This window comes from Benincasa hispida, chromosome 5 (assembly GCF_027475165.1).
Source record: "Benincasa hispida cultivar pf3 chromosome 5, pf3_genome.v1.1, whole genome shotgun sequence".
Classification (NCBI taxonomy): Eukaryota; Viridiplantae; Streptophyta; class Magnoliopsida; order Cucurbitales; family Cucurbitaceae; genus Benincasa; species Benincasa hispida.
Window position 1 is genome coordinate 8,562,905 of NC_143482.1, and position 18,095 is coordinate 8,580,999.

An 18,095-nucleotide genomic window follows, 5' to 3' on the forward strand; every position below is an offset into this window, starting at 1 on the left:
TATCTAGCCCACGTTGGAGAAATCAGTGAACTCTCATTTCCCGTTCTCGTTGAATGAATTTGAAAAGTGACGGTATATATATCGAAAGTCGTGTCTCTTAAGCTTCTCACTTTCAACTCACTATTATCCTCAGATGGTTCTCCTGTAGTCGTTTCTCTGAACTTGAGAGGTTAAATCTTTGTTTATCATTTTCGTATTCTTATTTCATTGTTTTGCATGTGCTACTTTGGATTAGGGTTTCTATGCATTCAGTGCTTTCATTTGGTTAGTTGTTATGGTTAGGGTTTAGGTTTAGGAGTTCAACTGTGGGGATGTTATCTGATAGATATAGGTATTTTAGGGAGAGGATATTGAGAACTGAGAATGCGAAATCGAGCATGAGAATCGTTTGAGAGAAATGTTAGAGAAAATTGAGCAACAGAATCGAGCAGGAGAATCATTTGAGAGAATCGAGCAGGAGAATTGTTTGAGAGAATCGAGCAGGAGAATCGTTTGAGAGAATCGAGCAGAAGAATCATCTGAGAGAACCAAGCACTAAGATCGACTATAGGGATTGATACCAAGTAAGAGAATCGAGCACTAGGATCGAGCATGGGGACCGAAACTGAGTAAGAGAATCGAGAAAATTACATTGAGCTTTCTCTTAGCTAGCTATGTTAATTTTATTTTCCTATTATCTAAATTTGTTGTTTACTTGTAATATTTGATGGCTAGGTTTAAGATTGAAGTTGAAGACCAATTTTTCGGCCAAGCTACAAGCTTATCATCTCATATTGGAGTTGTCAACCAAACAATCAAAGAGAAGCTTACTGATATGCAGCTTCACTTGTTTAGGAGGCAATATTTGGAAGGTTCGTGGATATGGATATAGTCTTCAACAACCTGCTAGTCCACCATATTCTATTGAGGGAGGTGGATGAGAATAGGGGTGATGAGTCCATGAGTTTTAAATTGAATGGACACGTTGTTAATTTTTCGAAGGATGAATTTCTATTGGTTACAGGATTGTGGTGATCACTTGTGTAAGTTTAGGAGAATGATGAAGTGGCAGAGTAATTGTGGATAAAGTACTTCTGCAATCTACAAGCAAGGAGATCCATCTGACTACTTTGAAAAGCTCTATACGGCGATACAGTTTGTAAACAACCTAGATGCGGGGAAGGTCAGCCTTGTATATATGTTTGAGATGGGTTTTTCAGGAAAGGAAAATAAGAAGGGTGGCATTAAAAGTCCTTGCTCGATAGGGTGCAAAACTAGAAATACTTCAACAGTCGGGGTTGGAGGACGATTTTATGGGAGAGGACCATTGGTGGCCTTCAGAGAGCCTTGAGGGACAAGGCTAGTGCATACAAGCATAAGGCACTGTTGAATAAGAATTATATGTTCAAGTATAATATTCATGTCTTTCCTCACACGTTCCAGGTAACTAAAAAGCTTATGTTACATACATGATCTATAACATTGTGTTGACTTATAATAATAAGTAAAATTCTCTATTAGGTGTGGGCATACGAGACAATATCCACAATAGCTGGGACAGTTGCAATTCAGCTCAGCGATAGTGTTGTGCCCAACTCCTACATTGGGCGTGTTCATACTCATTGCCGAACAGAAAGATGTATTCAATTCTTCTATTAGGAGTAACCAACAACTCTTCTAATAACTATCTATTTTATTATTATATTGTATTACTTTGCTCAATAAGTTAGTGCATAATGCAGACAATTATCACCATAATTCTTCACATATCCGATGATGAGATACGATATAGAGATACATGAGTGGAGGACAGGGTTATGTATGTGGAGCTTTCAGAAGAGGAAAGAATGTCGCTCGAGTCAGATTCAAGCCTTCCCAATCCTGATCATATGGATGATGAGGATCAGAATCATTTGGATGGTGATACTATTGAGCAAGATACACATAATCTGGATGTGTTAGAGACAGAAGAACCTCATTCGATCGATGTCGAGGATCATGAGTTAGACCCCAGTTCATTAATGAGAAGAATAATGATACAATCTATTGAGCATTATGAGGTAGACCCCAACCTATCACTAGAAGAACGAGTTGCTAGAATCGAGACTACCTCGGAGGAGATGAAGTCCGACATACGCGATGTGGAATTGCATTTACAAACCCTTGTTCATCTTCTACGATCATTCTGTCAGGTATGTATACAATATTTTTCATCAACTGATTAACCTACTGGGTTATGTTGTTCAATTATTTCAATTAACTGATTAACACAAATTTTGTGTAGGATCGATCCTTCACTATCACCACCACCACTACCACTACCCCTACCTCCACCATAGACCCCAACACCACCACCACCACTACCCATACCCTCACCATTAACCCCGACACCACCACCACTATCACTACCCCTAGCCCCATCATGGACCCCGACACCACTACCACCACTACCCATACCCTGCCATTAACCTCGACATCACCACCACTACTACCCATACCCCCGACCCTAACACCACTACCACCACTACCCCTACCTCGCTATTGACCTCAACACAACCACCACCGCCATTATCCCTACCCCCACCAATGACCTCAACACCACCACTACCACTACCACCATCGAGCTCGACACCACTACCGTCATCGAGCCCGACACCACTACCATTACAACCGCCATCGACCCCATCGTTACCACTGCTATCGACCCTGAAACCACCATTGACCTAACATCACCACAACTTCCATAGAGCTAACTCCTATCTCCATCATCGACCCGAAGGTGGAGATGCTTCCGAGCACTTCTACGAAGACAAAGCTGATAATAAAATGAACTAACAATAAAGGACACAGGTGCACAGAGAGAGAGAGAAAATAAACCATATACCCCTCTCGCAGATGTCAAAAAGCTGCAATTGACGAGAAAAGAATCCAAATCACGTCCACAGGTAGACAGAATGTTGTACGATCTGAAACATCCAACACCAGAGGATGTGTTCAAGTCTTTTATGGATTTACTTGTTGTTGACAATGCTAAGTTGCATGTACTAGGGAGATGGCCCTTGTTCCAGACGATTTGTAGTGCTCGACAAGTGTTTCTTGAACTAATCACAGATAATGAGTGGGTCGAATGAAACATGAGTAATATATATTCCATATACCTAATTTTTTTAAATTATTGTACTAAAAAATGTCATTTGGGATTGCAGATACTCGAGACCATACTACAGTTTCTGTACAGGAAGTTCAGATCGCGATCAGAGATATGTATACATAGATTCACCATTTTTCCATCTGCATACACCGTACGTATAATCTAACTATCACACGATGTGTTTGTATATGAATACTATTTTTATAACATTTTATCATGCATACAGGATCACCTAAACTTTTACACCAGTGATAGTTTGTACAAAGCTATATTTAAGAAGAGTTCGGTGGGAGCAGCTGAGGTATGAGCACATGGGGGAGTCGTTGATGGACATGGTGTTAGGTAAAACTGAAGGATCACTTGCATGGCCAGATGCCAAATTTGTATACATGACGTCCAATTTTTGCGAACACAGGCTACTAGTGGTGATAGACGTGAACATCGGATAGATAATACTGTACGACTCACTACCATTATACATATCACAGGTCGATCTTCAACTTGTCCTTACGCCAATGACCCACACATTTCCATCCCTGTGTAATTATTGCGAGCTTTTTAAAAAGAAACCTAGTTTACGACCTAGTCCATGGATGATGTATCAAGCAAACACTAGACACATCTAAGGAAAAGGTATGTCATCTTCTGTCTGAATTTCTTTAGGTATTTATTCACGAGGACCTCGACCAAAGACTCACTTGTACAATTGAAGATTGCAAACTTTCGACTCCAATATGGATGACAGTTGTGGGCTGATAGATTCTTTTTTTAGTCCCTTGTATAATGTAATGTGATGTCCCTTGAATAATTTATCTCTCTTATCCTACCATACACATATAATCACATGTAATATAATTATCACAATATTATCTATTTGAAATCAAATATTAATGTTTTTGTCATTTTGAAGAAAAAGATAAAACAGAAGGAAAATAACCTTTAAGAATATAATATCCAAATTTTGCATTTAAAAAGAGTCGATGCAACTTATTGATTTGCAAAAAAAAGTCCATGATCGGGATCGAGTGTCACAATTTAGAATCGGGAACGAGCGCAATCATCTAGGATCGGGAATGTGTAAGATCATCGAGGATCGGGAACGAGCACAATTTTCTTGAATTGGGAATAAGAAACACCATCAAGGATCATGAACGAGTACCTCCATCAAGGACAAGGGACAAGTAACTCCATCGAGGAACAAAAACGAGAAACATTGGAGAGGGATTGAGAATATTATAAAAGAAAAATAATTCGCATAACTCACATATTTTATTTTTTTTCCCCTAAGTAAATAAATAATTCATTGAGTATTAGCATGTTTGTTACTACATTCCGATTCATGATAATTAATGGTTTATTACAAGTTTTTCGGTTATGCCTCATGCCACACCCGACGGCGCCAACCCTAACAACCCTTTTTTGTGGAAGAATCTTAATCTCTAAATAGTATGTTGGTTTCTTCCATTCAGACACATGGCCAAGCGAAGTTATTGATTCTAAGTATGTATGTGTAAGAGACTCAACACTATAAAGTCGGCTACAAAGAGTGAATGGGTTGATGTTTCGCTCTCTAACTGCAGTAATAGCATGCAAACATGGAATTTTTAGAAATCAAAATGTTTGCAGCTACATTCCAATGTGTTGAGACCAACAAGACCATCCAACCTACTGTCCTTCACATGGAACTGATAACAATCATATGGATTGACCTTGTATCGTCTCGCTTTTTCACACTCAAGTGACATTATCTTCTCCACATAATTTGAGTGTGTCGATGTACTAGCCGAGCAGTGGTTTCATCAATCATAAAACCCATCTTGGATAAATCCCCTAATGAATTCAAGCAAAGAAACAATCAGCAACTTCCTTCCTTCGACAGTAAACATTCGGCGGCATTGCTAGTCATGTTATCGAATCGACTCCCACATTGATAACACTGACTCCATCATTCAATGCCAACTTTTTCCAAATATCGTCCAGGCCTACCATCTTTGTAGTCCATTATTTGGTCACAATATCTTTTGAGGTCAAACTCACAGAAGGCTCTAGCCGCTTTATCAAATAAATTACACACCGCTGCATCTTTGAAATTCATCTTGACATTCCTCTTGAGATGCAAAGTACAAAATTCGTGAAATGTTTTTAGGAATACAACATCAACAGCAAGGTTATAGTAGGGTGATGATCTAAAACGAATACCAAATCAGGACAATCTCCAATTGCAATTTTCAAGTTTGTCATAAACCACTTCCACGACTAGTTAGTCTCATTATCTACAACTGCATAAGTATTTGGATCGAAAATCGATATCGTTAATAAGACTCCAAACCAAAACAAAAATATTTTGTAAATCACCGAAACATACTTTTTATACCAACAAGGAATATTTTGTAATATTTTGTAAATCATAAACTAATTTTGTAAATCAGGAATTAATCTTATCATAGGCTAAATTCAACTATGAAAAGCAGTAAAAACTGGATTTTGGTTTAAGAAATGGAAAACATGAAAGAAATTAAATCACAAAGAATAAATGTAAACTAGGATTAGTCTATCGAGTTTCTAGAGCCATTCAATGCAATTTCTATCCTCGGCTTTTGTAACTTAAACATGCAATTGATTCATGTATGCATAACAACTCGCTCGATGCGATCTAACTAGCCTCTACAAAGGCAGACGACTAGCAAATATCGAAACTAGGGAGCGTCCTAAGCATCAATCAAGGTCGAAAAGACCATACCCCAATCTACATGTTTCTAAATCCTATTGGGTTCGATAGTGTCCATATAGAACTAAAAAACACATACATTATGTTCAAGGATTCTATTGTGTCGATTAATTGTCAAGAAAGTCATATTCCATTAACCAAATTATCTTCAAAACTAGCAATTCATGCATCCCAGGACTAGCCATCAAATGCATAATTAACTAATGCTACTTGGTTGATTTTAGCTAGACATTCAGGTAAGAACGTGATGTAACTAAAAGTCGATTAGCCATGCACCATTGTGCATGAACAGTCAACCTCACAATCATCCTTTTAGAAATTGTAATGGATTTGAAGAAGACACAAATTCAGCATGCAATTTATTTAAGAACGCAGAAAACTCAAGAAATTAGGAAAGAATTAAAGCTCCAAAAACTAGATAGAAAATCATTACCTTGAGCAATCCATAAACAAATCGAAGAGGAAGATCCAACACATCGTTTACAATCAAAAGAAAATAGAAATCTAACCTAAAGGCACAAAATAGATAAAGGAAGAGAAAAAACTAGCAGCCACTCCTCGGCCTCCATTAGATTTTACATCCCCCTTTCACCTAAAATCGAAGAGAGTATATATAAAAATGAGTCAGAGCATTGCAATGCTGAGGACAGCATTGCAATGCTGTTACGCGAATGGCCTCGAGCGTTGAGTTAGAGGCACAACACTACTGTGATGCTTGGTTGTGCGAGAGGCGTGCGCGCAGATGCTGGGAATTCCATCAAAACTCATAACATTGCAACATTAGGAACAGCGTTGCAACGCTAGCCCGTATCCGTAGCTACTTCCTTTCAACGTTGGGCTAGCGTTCAGTTAAGTAATTGATGAGCATTGCAATGCTCATCTCAGGGGCAGTTTGGTCATTTGTTCTCCTTTGAAGCTCAGATGCTCAATTTGCCTCCAAATTGCTTTGAATTAACCCCGTTTGGCTCCAAATGGCCAATTCCACCTCTTGATTTGCTTGGCACCTACAAAATAGGATATTTAACATGTAAAATCTACTAACGAGCTTAAATTAAGCTAGGAATTATAGCTCTTTTTTAGAGCTATCAAACACCCCCCAACTTAATTCTTGCTCGTCTCGAGCAAGGTAGAAACACACATGCAAACAAAAAATTATTCAAAAATATTAGGCTTGCTCCAAAATTATGCTTAGTTACTACTCTAGTCTTGACAGTAAAAAAGGATGAAATCTGCAATCAATAATGAAATTCAATTACAATCAATCAATAAAGCACATTTTTAAGAATGATTCTAAATCTATTCATGCATGAGTGAGCCTAAAGTCTTGTTAGTTAAGCTTGCACGACCCGAAAAGTTTTTATAAGGTCCTCAATCTGTTTTCTCCCTACTCTGGCTCGATTATCAACCTCGAACATACCAAACTTGTAAACAAAAGGTAACACTAAGACAAGGGTGTCTAAACTCAAGCACACAAATTTTAAAAGGTATTTCTTTTACCTAGAAGGCTAGCTTTCACACTTAACTTCAGGAACCTAACCACTCTTTTCTCGTAGGGCCCTAACTAGACACACTGAGGTAGCTCTTTTCACCTCTATCCATGCACACACACATTACTTTTTTGTAGGCAAGCTAGCTTTTGCCTCATTTTTTATGTTTTTTTTTTTCTTTTATTTTTCCAAGCAACTAATTTTCTTTTCATATCTATATTATTTTTATTCACACTAGGCTCTTTTTTATCCACTTTGTCTAGTTTTGCTCTAAAACAAGTAAGGTTACTCCTAAGTCAAATGTGACCTTTCGAGGTGACAATAGAAATACAAACCTGATAATACAATTCTAAGCATGAAAGACTTTAATTTTGCAAAAACAATGACTTAAAGATGCATGAGAGATGAGAAAAAATTTTCAAATTGGGCTAAGTTAAAATGATACATTGTCCTTAATGTATCCCTAAATAAAGCTCTAAAATAAAAAGGTACAAGAGAACATAAAACGTCCCCTAAAACCTTTCTTGTGCACAGGGTAATGGTTGGGTTACCGCTCTCTTCAATTTGGCCTTCTTTCTTTTTAGGACCAAGGAGAGAAACCTTAAAAAAAAAAAAAAAAAAAAAAAAAAAAAAAAAAAAAAAAACCAAAAACCAAAAACAAAAGAAACCTATACACAAAAGAAGTTAGTTTAAAACTCTACTCTTAAAAAGCAATTAAAATTTGTCACCTGGCTGCCTCCAGGAAGTGCAAATTTTTAACATCGGTTGCTTGACATGACTAATTTGTGATGTTTAATTTTAGGCAAAATAAAAAAAAAAAAAAAAAAGTAAAAACGAAGAATCAAAAGACTTAAGTGACCCTAAAGAGTCGAAATAAAGAAAAGACTCAACAACTAACTCTAGATAAAGACTTTGACTCAACTGACTCGCAAGGAAAAAATGAGCAATATTAAAAAAATGTAAGAAATGTCAGGCGAAAGAACAGATCGAGGCTTGAAAGTTTCTAACTCTTTTACCTGAGACCCTTCGAGATGAAGCACGGGCTCACACTTTACCTCACTGATTTGTTCCTGGCATGGCGTGCGATAGACATCATCATCACTATCGAAAGGGTAAAATTCCTCCACGAAATCAACCTCAGTAGTATAAACGTTGTGAAGCTCTAGACAATTCACTGGAGCTATTAGAAAGTTCCCTGACCAAATCTTCTAAAGACATACCTGAATTGGCAGAAGAAACATATATAGATTTCAACCTTGGGTTAGGCATCTCAAAAGGGAATAGTAATCGCGCTCAGGACCATGCAAAACCTGTAATTTCCTAATAACCAAATCTTGAATAAGAGATGTTAGTTGTGAAACTTGATTTTTTAGCTCATTAAATTCTCTTACCTCTTGTTCTCTTCATTCAGCTTCTTGCTTCGCATGAAGCATATAGTAGATGTTCAAATCGTCTGACATGAGAAAACAAGTAGACATAAAAGAAAGAAAAATATTTTGGGGATTTTTAAAGTTTACAAGTCAAATCCAACTAAAAGAGATTAATTGATTTTCCTTCTCGACAACGGCGTCATTTGTTCGGATGAAAATCGATGTTGTTAATTCGACTCCAAATTGAAACAAAAATATTTTCTGTAAATCACCAATACTTCTTATACTAACAAGTAGCATAAGTGGCAAGTATAGGGTCGAACCATAGGGAAGTCAAGAATTATTCTTCTCTTAGGCTAAATTCAACTATGAAAAGCAGTAAAAAATGGGTTTTGGTTTTGAAAAGAAATGGAAAACATGCAAGAATTTGAATTGCCAAGGATAAATGTAAACTAGGATTAATATATCTAATTTCTAGAGCCATTCAATGCAATTTCTATCCTCGACTTCTGTAACTTAAACATGCAACTGATTCATGGTGCACAACAACACACTCGATGCGATCTAACTAGCCTCTACAAAGGTGGACGACTAGCAAAATCGAACCTAAAGAGTGTCCTAGGCATCAATTAAGGTCAGAAAGATCATACCTCAACTAATCTACATGTTTCTAAATCCTATTGGGTTTGATAGTTTCCATATAGAATTAAAAAGCACATGCATTATGATCAAGGATTCTATTGTGTCGATTAATTGTCAAGAAAGTCATATTTAAAAGAGACTTGATTTCAGTTTCATGCTTGTTAGAACACTCTTTTAATGTACCTTTTATTTGGAATAAAGTGTTTGTCTCAAAAAATAGTATTGATATTTGTTCTACAACAAACGAAAGTAAAATATATGTACTAAGGTCGTTAGTATCTAAAATGTTCCATAATATCGAAATGTTCAAAACTACAACCACTAAAACTAAGAAAATAAAATTTTCTCCTAAAGATAATGCTCATCTTTGGAATCTAAAACTAGGTCACGTTGATCTCAGTAAGATTGAGAGGTTGGTTAAGAATAGAATTCTAAACGAGCTAAAAGAAAATTTTTTTACTTGTATGTGAATTTTGTTTAAAAGGAAAAATGAAAAAACGACCTTTTATTGGAAAAGGTTATAGACCCAAAGAACCCTTGGAGCTTATACATTCATATCTCTGTGGTCCAATGAGTGTAATAGCTATTTTTTCACTTTTACCAATGATTATTCAAGATATAGGTATGTTTATTTAATGCAACATAAGTCTAACACACTTGAAAGTTCAAGGAGTATAAGGCTGAAGTTGAAAATTTATTAGGTAAAAAGATTAAAGCACTTCGATCAGATCTAGGTAAAAAGTACATGGATATTGAATTCCAAAACTATATGATAGAACATGGAATCACATCTCAACTATCAACACCTAATACATCTTAACAAAACAGTGTATCAGAAAGGAGAAATAGAACCCTGTTGGACATGGTTCGCTCTATGATGAGTTATGCTTTTCTACCTATCTCGTTCTGGGGTTATGCAGTGGAGACTGCAGCTTATCTTTAAACTAGGCCATCAAAGAGTGTTACTGAAACACCTTTTGAATTATGGAGAGATCATAAAAGTAGTTTACGACATCTCAGGATTTGGAGATATCCAGCACATATGCATGTGGCAAATCTAAAGAAATTGGAATCACGTTCAAGATTATGCCTATTTGTAGGTTATTCTAAAGAAACGATAGGTGGTATGTTCTTCGATCCAAAAGAAAACAAAGTATTTGTATCAACAAATCTACTTTCCTAGAAGAAAACCATATTAGAGAATATAAGCCAAGGAGCCAAATCGTATTAAATGAAAATTTCAGAGAAACTACTGAAACTTTAACAAGAGTTGTTGAAGAGACGAGCACTTCAACAAAAGTTGTTGATATTGCTTCATCTAGCCAAACACATCCTTCTCAAGTATTGAGAGAGCCTCAACATAGTGGGAGGATTGTAACCCAACCTATTTTCTATTTGGGTTTAACATAAACTCAAACCATCATATTAGATAATAAGATCGATGATTCATCGTCTTATAAGAAGACAATGTTTGATGTTGACAAAGATGAATGAATCAAAGCCATGGATCAAGAAATGGAGTCTATACACTCAAATTCTATCTGGGAACTTATATATCAACCTGATGGAGTTAAATCCATACGTTGCAAATAGATCTACAAGAGGAAACTAGGTGTAAATGGAAAGGTACAAACCTTTAAGGCTAGACTAGTAGCAAAGGGTTATACCTAGGTTGAAGGAATGGACTATGAAGAAATTTTCTCATCTGTTGCTATGATTAAATCTATCCAGATTCTTTTATCTATTGCCACATATTATGACTATAAGATATGGTAAATAGATGTCAAGATTGCTTTTTTGAATGGTAAGCTTAATGAAACAATCTACATGACCCAACCAGAGGGATTCGTTGAACAAGGTCAATAGCAAAAGATGTGCAAGCTTAATCGGTTCATTTTTGGATTGAAACAAGCATCGTGATCTTGGAATATAAGGTTTGATGCTGCAATCAAATCTTATGGCTTTGTTCAAAATGTTGATGAGCCTTGTGTTTACAAGAAGATCATCAATAGTTCAGTAGCTTTTCTTGTATTGAATGTGGATGATATCCTACTCATTAGAAATGATGTAGGTTATCTAACTACCATTAAAGATTGGCTAGTTGCTCAATTTCAAAAGAAAGATTTTGGTGAAGCAAAATTTGTTCTACGGATCCAAATTATAAGGGATCGAAAAAACAAATCACTAACCTTGTCTCAGACATCCTTTATTTACAAAGTGCTTGTTAGATATTCGATGCAAAATTCCAAGAACAATTTGTTATCTTTCAGGCATGGAATTATCTTTGTCTAAGGAATAGTGTCCTAAGGTACCTCAATGAGACAAATTCCCTAAGCATCTGCAATGGGTAGACTTATATATTCCATGTTGTATAGTAGACCCAACATCTGCCATGTAGTGGGACTAGTTAGTAAATATCAATCCAATCCAGGATTTGATCACTGAACAGTAGTTAAAGTTATTCTCAAGTATCTTAGAAGAACGAGAAACTATATGCTTGTATATGGTGCTAAGGATTTGATCCTTATAGGATACACTGATTTTGATTTTCAGATTGCTAAGGATTAAAGGAAATCCACATCAGGATTAGTGTTCACTCTGAATGGAGGAGCTATAGTATGGCGCAGCATTAAGCAAGGTTGTATTGTGGATTCCACCATGGAGGTTGAGTATATAGTTGCTTGTGAAGCTGCTAAGGAAGTCATCTAGCTTAGAAACTTTCTCACAGATTTGGAAGTTTTTCCAAATATGTCCTTGCCCATCACACTTTATTGTAACAGTGGTGTTGTGGCAAACTCCAAGGAGCCTCGTAGCCACAAACATGGAAAGCATATAGAGCGCAAGTATCATCTTATTAGAGAGATTATGCAACGAGAAGATATGATCATCATAAAGATTGCCTCAGAGCATAATATTGCTATCTATTTACAAAGGCTCTCATGGCTAAAGCTTTTTAGGGTCACCTAGAAGGTCTAGGTCTACGAGATATGAGTCACCTAAGCTAGGTTAAGTGGGAGATCTTATTGGATATATTGTATACCCTAGTTTATTGTATTGTATATTGATACTTTACCTTATATTGTACATTGATACTTTACTTTTACACTCATCTTTTATTGTATTTTGATACATTTCACTAGTTTTGGACAAGTGGGAGATTGTTGGGATTGATGTCCTAAACCTAGTGTATCTCGTGGTTTGTAATTTTGTTAACACAAATTATTTATCTAATAAAATCAGAGGTATTTTATTTGACATTTAGACAGTATTGATTCAATCCAATAAACTAAGATCCAATATTATATGATTTCACTTGAATGGTATGTGGTTGACATACAAGTGGTTTATGTTCAAGTAATAACCTAAAAGGTCTACAGTAAATGGATAAAGGTTGGGTGCCTTATCCTGGTAACACTGCGGATACGGCCGACTTTGTAATTATTACATGAGATGGAAGTGTTACAAAAAAATATGAACCATATTATTCATGTAAAGACATGTGAGTTGGGATATCCTATATAAAGAAGTTTATACATAGACCAGACCATGAAATAATTAGTTTCTCTTTATAACACCATTACTTGAAGAAACTAATATTTCACTAGGATGACCAGAAGAGACTTGACCTTAATCCTAAGTGAGTTGTGAACTCTTATTTATGACAAAAATCCTTTGATCTATAAGGGTGAGAATGGTCATGATAGCTGACTCAATAAGCTTACCATTTTGGGGATTTGTCTGATTAGGGAGCTGGGAACACAACTACACAAGATAGAATTCACTCCTTCCCATTGCTTGGGAAAGTAGATAAATTGCTCCCTTAATAGATGGTTCCGGGTCTTGAATAATAAGGCCTCAACCTCTCCTAGCCCAAGAGATGTTAGTTTATAGTTGGACTATAAATTGTTTGTTCATTTGATGAATCAGTGGTACTTAAGAAGTTAGATATAACTGCAAGGGTAAAACAGTATTTTGATCTAGTTGTAGTTATGAGCATTTGTGAAGGGTCATCGCTCTGTTAATTGGTTATATCCATGGACACAGAAATATATCTACAATGCGAAGAGTGCAGCTATCGGTCTTTCATAAAGTGATTGGTAGCTAATGAATATTGATTAATTGGATTAAAGGAGTTTAATCAATTAATCTCATATCATTCGAGCTTCAAATCTGTAGGTTCAGGAGGTCCCCTTGTTAGCTCACTAAATAGTAGGAACGGGGAGTGTTTTAAATTTCAAATCAAATGAGGGAATTTTATATTAATGAGATTAATATATAATGGTTAATTATAGATATGATCTATAATCCAAATCATGTAAAAGAGATATATTTAAATTACATTTGTATGAATTGGATTCATAACGAGATGTATACATATAAATATGTGATACTTATATGTTAATAACTCCATATTAAATATGATTTAATATAGTTATTTAATGATTAATAAATGAATAATTAATTGATTAATATATAATGGAGATTGGAGGTTAGTATAAATATATGGTATTTATAATAATTAATTAAATGTATATTAAATAGAATTTAATATATGGTCATTTAATTAATGTGTCAATTAATTACACAGATGTTATTTAATTAATTAGCACTAAGAGTATAAAGGGAAATTCTTAGAGAATGGATTAACCCTCCTCCATATAAATATATCCTTATAGCCCATTTAGGGAAAGGGATTTTTATTACACAAAATTCTAGCCTCCAAGCCTCTAACTTCTCTCTAGAAATTCTCTACCATTTTCCTCCTCAAAATTTCTTGGACACCACTCTTCCAAGTTCTTTAGAATCCTAGAGAATAGCAAGGTAACTTTGTTGGTGGTGTTCTTCTTCTTCGAGAAGTTCAAGATTGTTGATAATGGTGAAAGAGGAAAGCTACGGGAATCAACAAATGTGAGTTTTGATTTCTCATCTTCTTTCTCTTTTCTAGCATGCTTATGATTTTGTTTGAATGTTTATCCTACAAATGCATGTTTTGTTTTATTGTTTTTGTTTCCATGAAAAACGAATATCTAATTGCAAAACGTTCACACGTTTTTGTAGGAATTCGATTCCAAATCCTGTATTGAAAGAGTTTAGATTTATAACTTTTTATGATAAAAAGTTTTGCCAGTAGTAAACGTGAGACTCGTCTTTTTACATGATTTCCTTTTTAAGTTAATGTATTTTCTACTAAATTTCTATGAACCCTGAGCCATAATTTCTCTATTTGAGTATGTTCCCTACTAAGACCAATGTGGTGAGTAGGTTGATGTGAGAATTAATGTGTAATTGTAGAGAAAATGGTGAAAAATTAGAAGAAAAGTTTGAGTTGAAAGCTTGACTCTTGGGTATAGCTTGAAAAAATTGGTTAAGTATAACCCATGCATTGAAGGCTAGAAAATTGGCTAAGTGTCGTGCCATACATTGGCCATGCTCATTTGAGAGGTTATTTGGGCATTGAAGGAAGCTAAGGTATGGCCAAGAGAAAGGCTATGCGTGGGAATGATAATAACGCATAGAAATGCACGTCATTACAGAGCAAATAAGTAAAACAATGAGGGAATGCGATGATAAAAATATACAAAATCATGTCCAAAAGTGTTAAACTGAGAATATTGCAATCGCATGCGCCCATCGCATAAAAGCAACTAATTTACTCATTTTGTGCAGGAAAAATGCATTGGTGCAAAGGAAATTGTGATCCAAGGAATTAGGCGTCCGCGCACATTAAAAGATTGCGATAGCCAAAGCATGCAATCGTATGCACTCATGAGAAGTTTCTCAAGAAGGTGGCCACATTAAGACGGCGCATCAAGGTGAAAGCATAATAAATCATGATGGAACGAGAAGCTGAGGACGGTCAAATCCGAATTTAGTTGACAAACCGTTAACGACACACTATAGCAAGTACATTCAAATTTTTGGTGACCATTAATCGGCGCATCAGAGCAGAAGATTTAATGGCCTCCCATCATTGCAATCATTAGAGAGAAAAACTTCTTCACCTTGAGCTTTATAAATACCGAAGACCACCATCGTTAAAGAAGTTTGCCATATAGAAGATAGATCAAATACAAAGTAGATAAGCCGTTAGTCTATAGTTATTCTTATACTTAGAAGGCGGAGGCGAGCAAAGAGAATTAGACGTCGAGAAGACAATCCTGAAAAGCTCGATAGACTGCCGAGAAATGCTATAAAAGGAGAGAGGGTCGACACTTGCAAAAGCAAAGATATTCTTCTGGGCAGCATTGAAGTGAAAAGACAGTGTAAAAGCCATGGGAAGCAAGACATTGGTACCGGGCTTCTTATCGCTACTTTCCATTGTTGTTTTGTATTCTGCATTTTATTTATAGAAAATGGAACTCTCATTTCAATCTCTCCACATTTTAATGAGTAGCTAAATTTTCGAATGGGTTGAGAAGTACTTAGCTAGCATGACCTAAGATCTTCACTTTATGCGATTATCTTGTCTTATGTATGCGTCATTCACCCTTTAGAGATACTTGAGAGAGTAATCTAAAGAAAGAATCTAGACCTGAGAGAGTCAAATTAGAATCTAGGCTTGAGAGAGTCAGATTAGAACCGCATAAGCAAGAGATAGAAACTTAGACATAAGTTCTGTTTGCTATTATGCATCGCATGCACCTTAGAAATAGGATATGATAGTATGCGGTCACCTTGTGTATGTGTGCATCATTCATCATCGCATAGACAAGAATAGAGGCTTAGACATAAGTCCTATCAACATTATCGTATACATCGCATGCGTCCTAAAAATAGGAACTATGGCATTTGCATTGAGAGATGACATGTTGTTGTGTGTGTGTAGCATGATCGCATAACTTGAATGCAATCTTAGGAAGTGTTAGCTAAATCCATTATTAACCCGTTCATCGCATACTCATTGTAATTCCCGATTTCATCAACTCTTTACTCGAATCCGTCGTATTGGATTTTTACTTAAACAAAACACCAACCAACTTATTTTTTTTTCCACCGCAAAGTAATCAACTTTACTATCACATAGTAACTCAATAGTCCCTGTGTTCAACCCTTGACTTACCAGGAAACCTAGTGAAATTTATACTTGGATTTTACTAGGAAAACTTGCATGTGCAACGCATAACTCATCGCCACAAATATACACCATAATCGCATCACATTTACAAAGCATCAAGTTTTTGGTACCGTTGTCGGGGATTACAGCAGTACATATTGCGCTAACGGTAACTTTTTTATTTTCTTTGTAGCTTTCAACCTCTATTCATTGCCATTCCTTTCGTAAAGAAAGAAGCGGGTGTCGTATGAGTGAAGGACACGGTTCTGAGCCCAACTACGACCCAGAGATTGAAAGAATGTTCCGAAGAAGACGAAAAAACAACCACCGACAACAACAAGAGAGAAATCCCAACATAGCGGAACAACTGGAAGACAGAGTAGCAAATGCGAACAATATCATGGAAAACCCTATTCTCCTGGCGAACGACTGCAATAGATCCATCCGGGACTATGCGTCGCCCAACCTCTATGATTTCTCCCTAGGAATCATAAGGCCCACTCTGGACGGATCGAGGTTTGAGATGAAGCCGGTTATGTTACAGATGATTCAGATAGCTGGATAGTTTGGTGGAAGACGTGGCGAGGATCCGCACGCCCATCTCTGGAGCTTCATCGAAATCTACAATACTTTTGTGTTCCCAAACATCTTAGTTGAAGAAGATCGACTAACGTTGTTCCCATTTTCGCTATGCGATCAAGTAAGGAAATGGGCTTATTCTCTCGAACCAGGGGAGATAACGTCGTGGGAACAAGTAGTAGAGAAGTTCATGATGAAATACTTTCCCCCTACCAAGAACGCAAGAAGAAGGAAGTTGATTACAAATTTTGAACAGGAAATTGACGAATCGCTCAGCGATGCCTGGGCGAGATTTAAGAGACTGGTGTGAGATTGTCCACATAATGGCTTACCTGACTGTCTCCAGATGGAGATTTATCACGGTTTGAACCCTGCATCATAGACAGCTGCCAATGCGGTAGCAGCTGGAGGTCTGCTTGACAAAACGTATGATGAGGCTAAAAATATTCTTGATCGCATATCAAAGAATCACGAAGATTGGAGGGAAAGTGATCAACGACTTAAAATTCAAGAAGGTGACGTAAACAATGGGGCCATCGCATCCCTACAAAATCAAATGAATGCGATGATGAATCTAATATAGAGCATCGCAATCAATAGCCTGGGAACACAAAGAGGGCAAGTCAACGCAATTGATCAGACAAGCACAAGTTATGCCTCTTGTGTAGAAGCACATCCGATGGAAGAATGTCAAAGGAACCCGCAATCTGTATACTTCGTAAAGAAAAATCCTTTCTCTAGCACTTATAACCTCGGGTGGAGAAAGCACCCCAATTTTGCATGGAAAAATAATCAACAGAGATATCAACCGATGGCGCAAAAAGAAGGGCCGCAAGAATTTTTCCCCCGAACAAACGGTCAATCGCAAAATCAAGCTAGCAGCTCGTAAGCGCCGCCATCTTTTTCCCTAGAGAGCTTATTAAAGCAGTACATAGAAAAGAACGAGACGGTGCTCCAGAATCAGGTGACTTCAATATGCAATCTCAAAATCCAAATAGGACAGATTGCGGGCGAGCTGAAAAATAGACCACAAGGGGCGTTGCTGAGTTCAACTGAGCTCCCTCGCAACCCAGAGAACACAGGAAATGAGCAATGTCAAGTCGTG

At 36.6% G+C, this 18,095-nt stretch overlaps 1 non-coding gene across 1 annotated transcript; it reads right to left on the bottom strand.

Annotated features, from left to right (window-relative positions):
• Positions 1-17,213: 17,213 nt before the first annotated feature.
• Positions 17,214-17,320, bottom strand: LOC120078917 (small nucleolar RNA R71). Its single transcript, XR_005482191.1, has one exon. It is a non-coding gene; the product is annotated as a small nucleolar RNA R71 (small nucleolar RNA).
• Between the last annotated feature and the right edge of the window lie 775 nt (positions 17,321-18,095).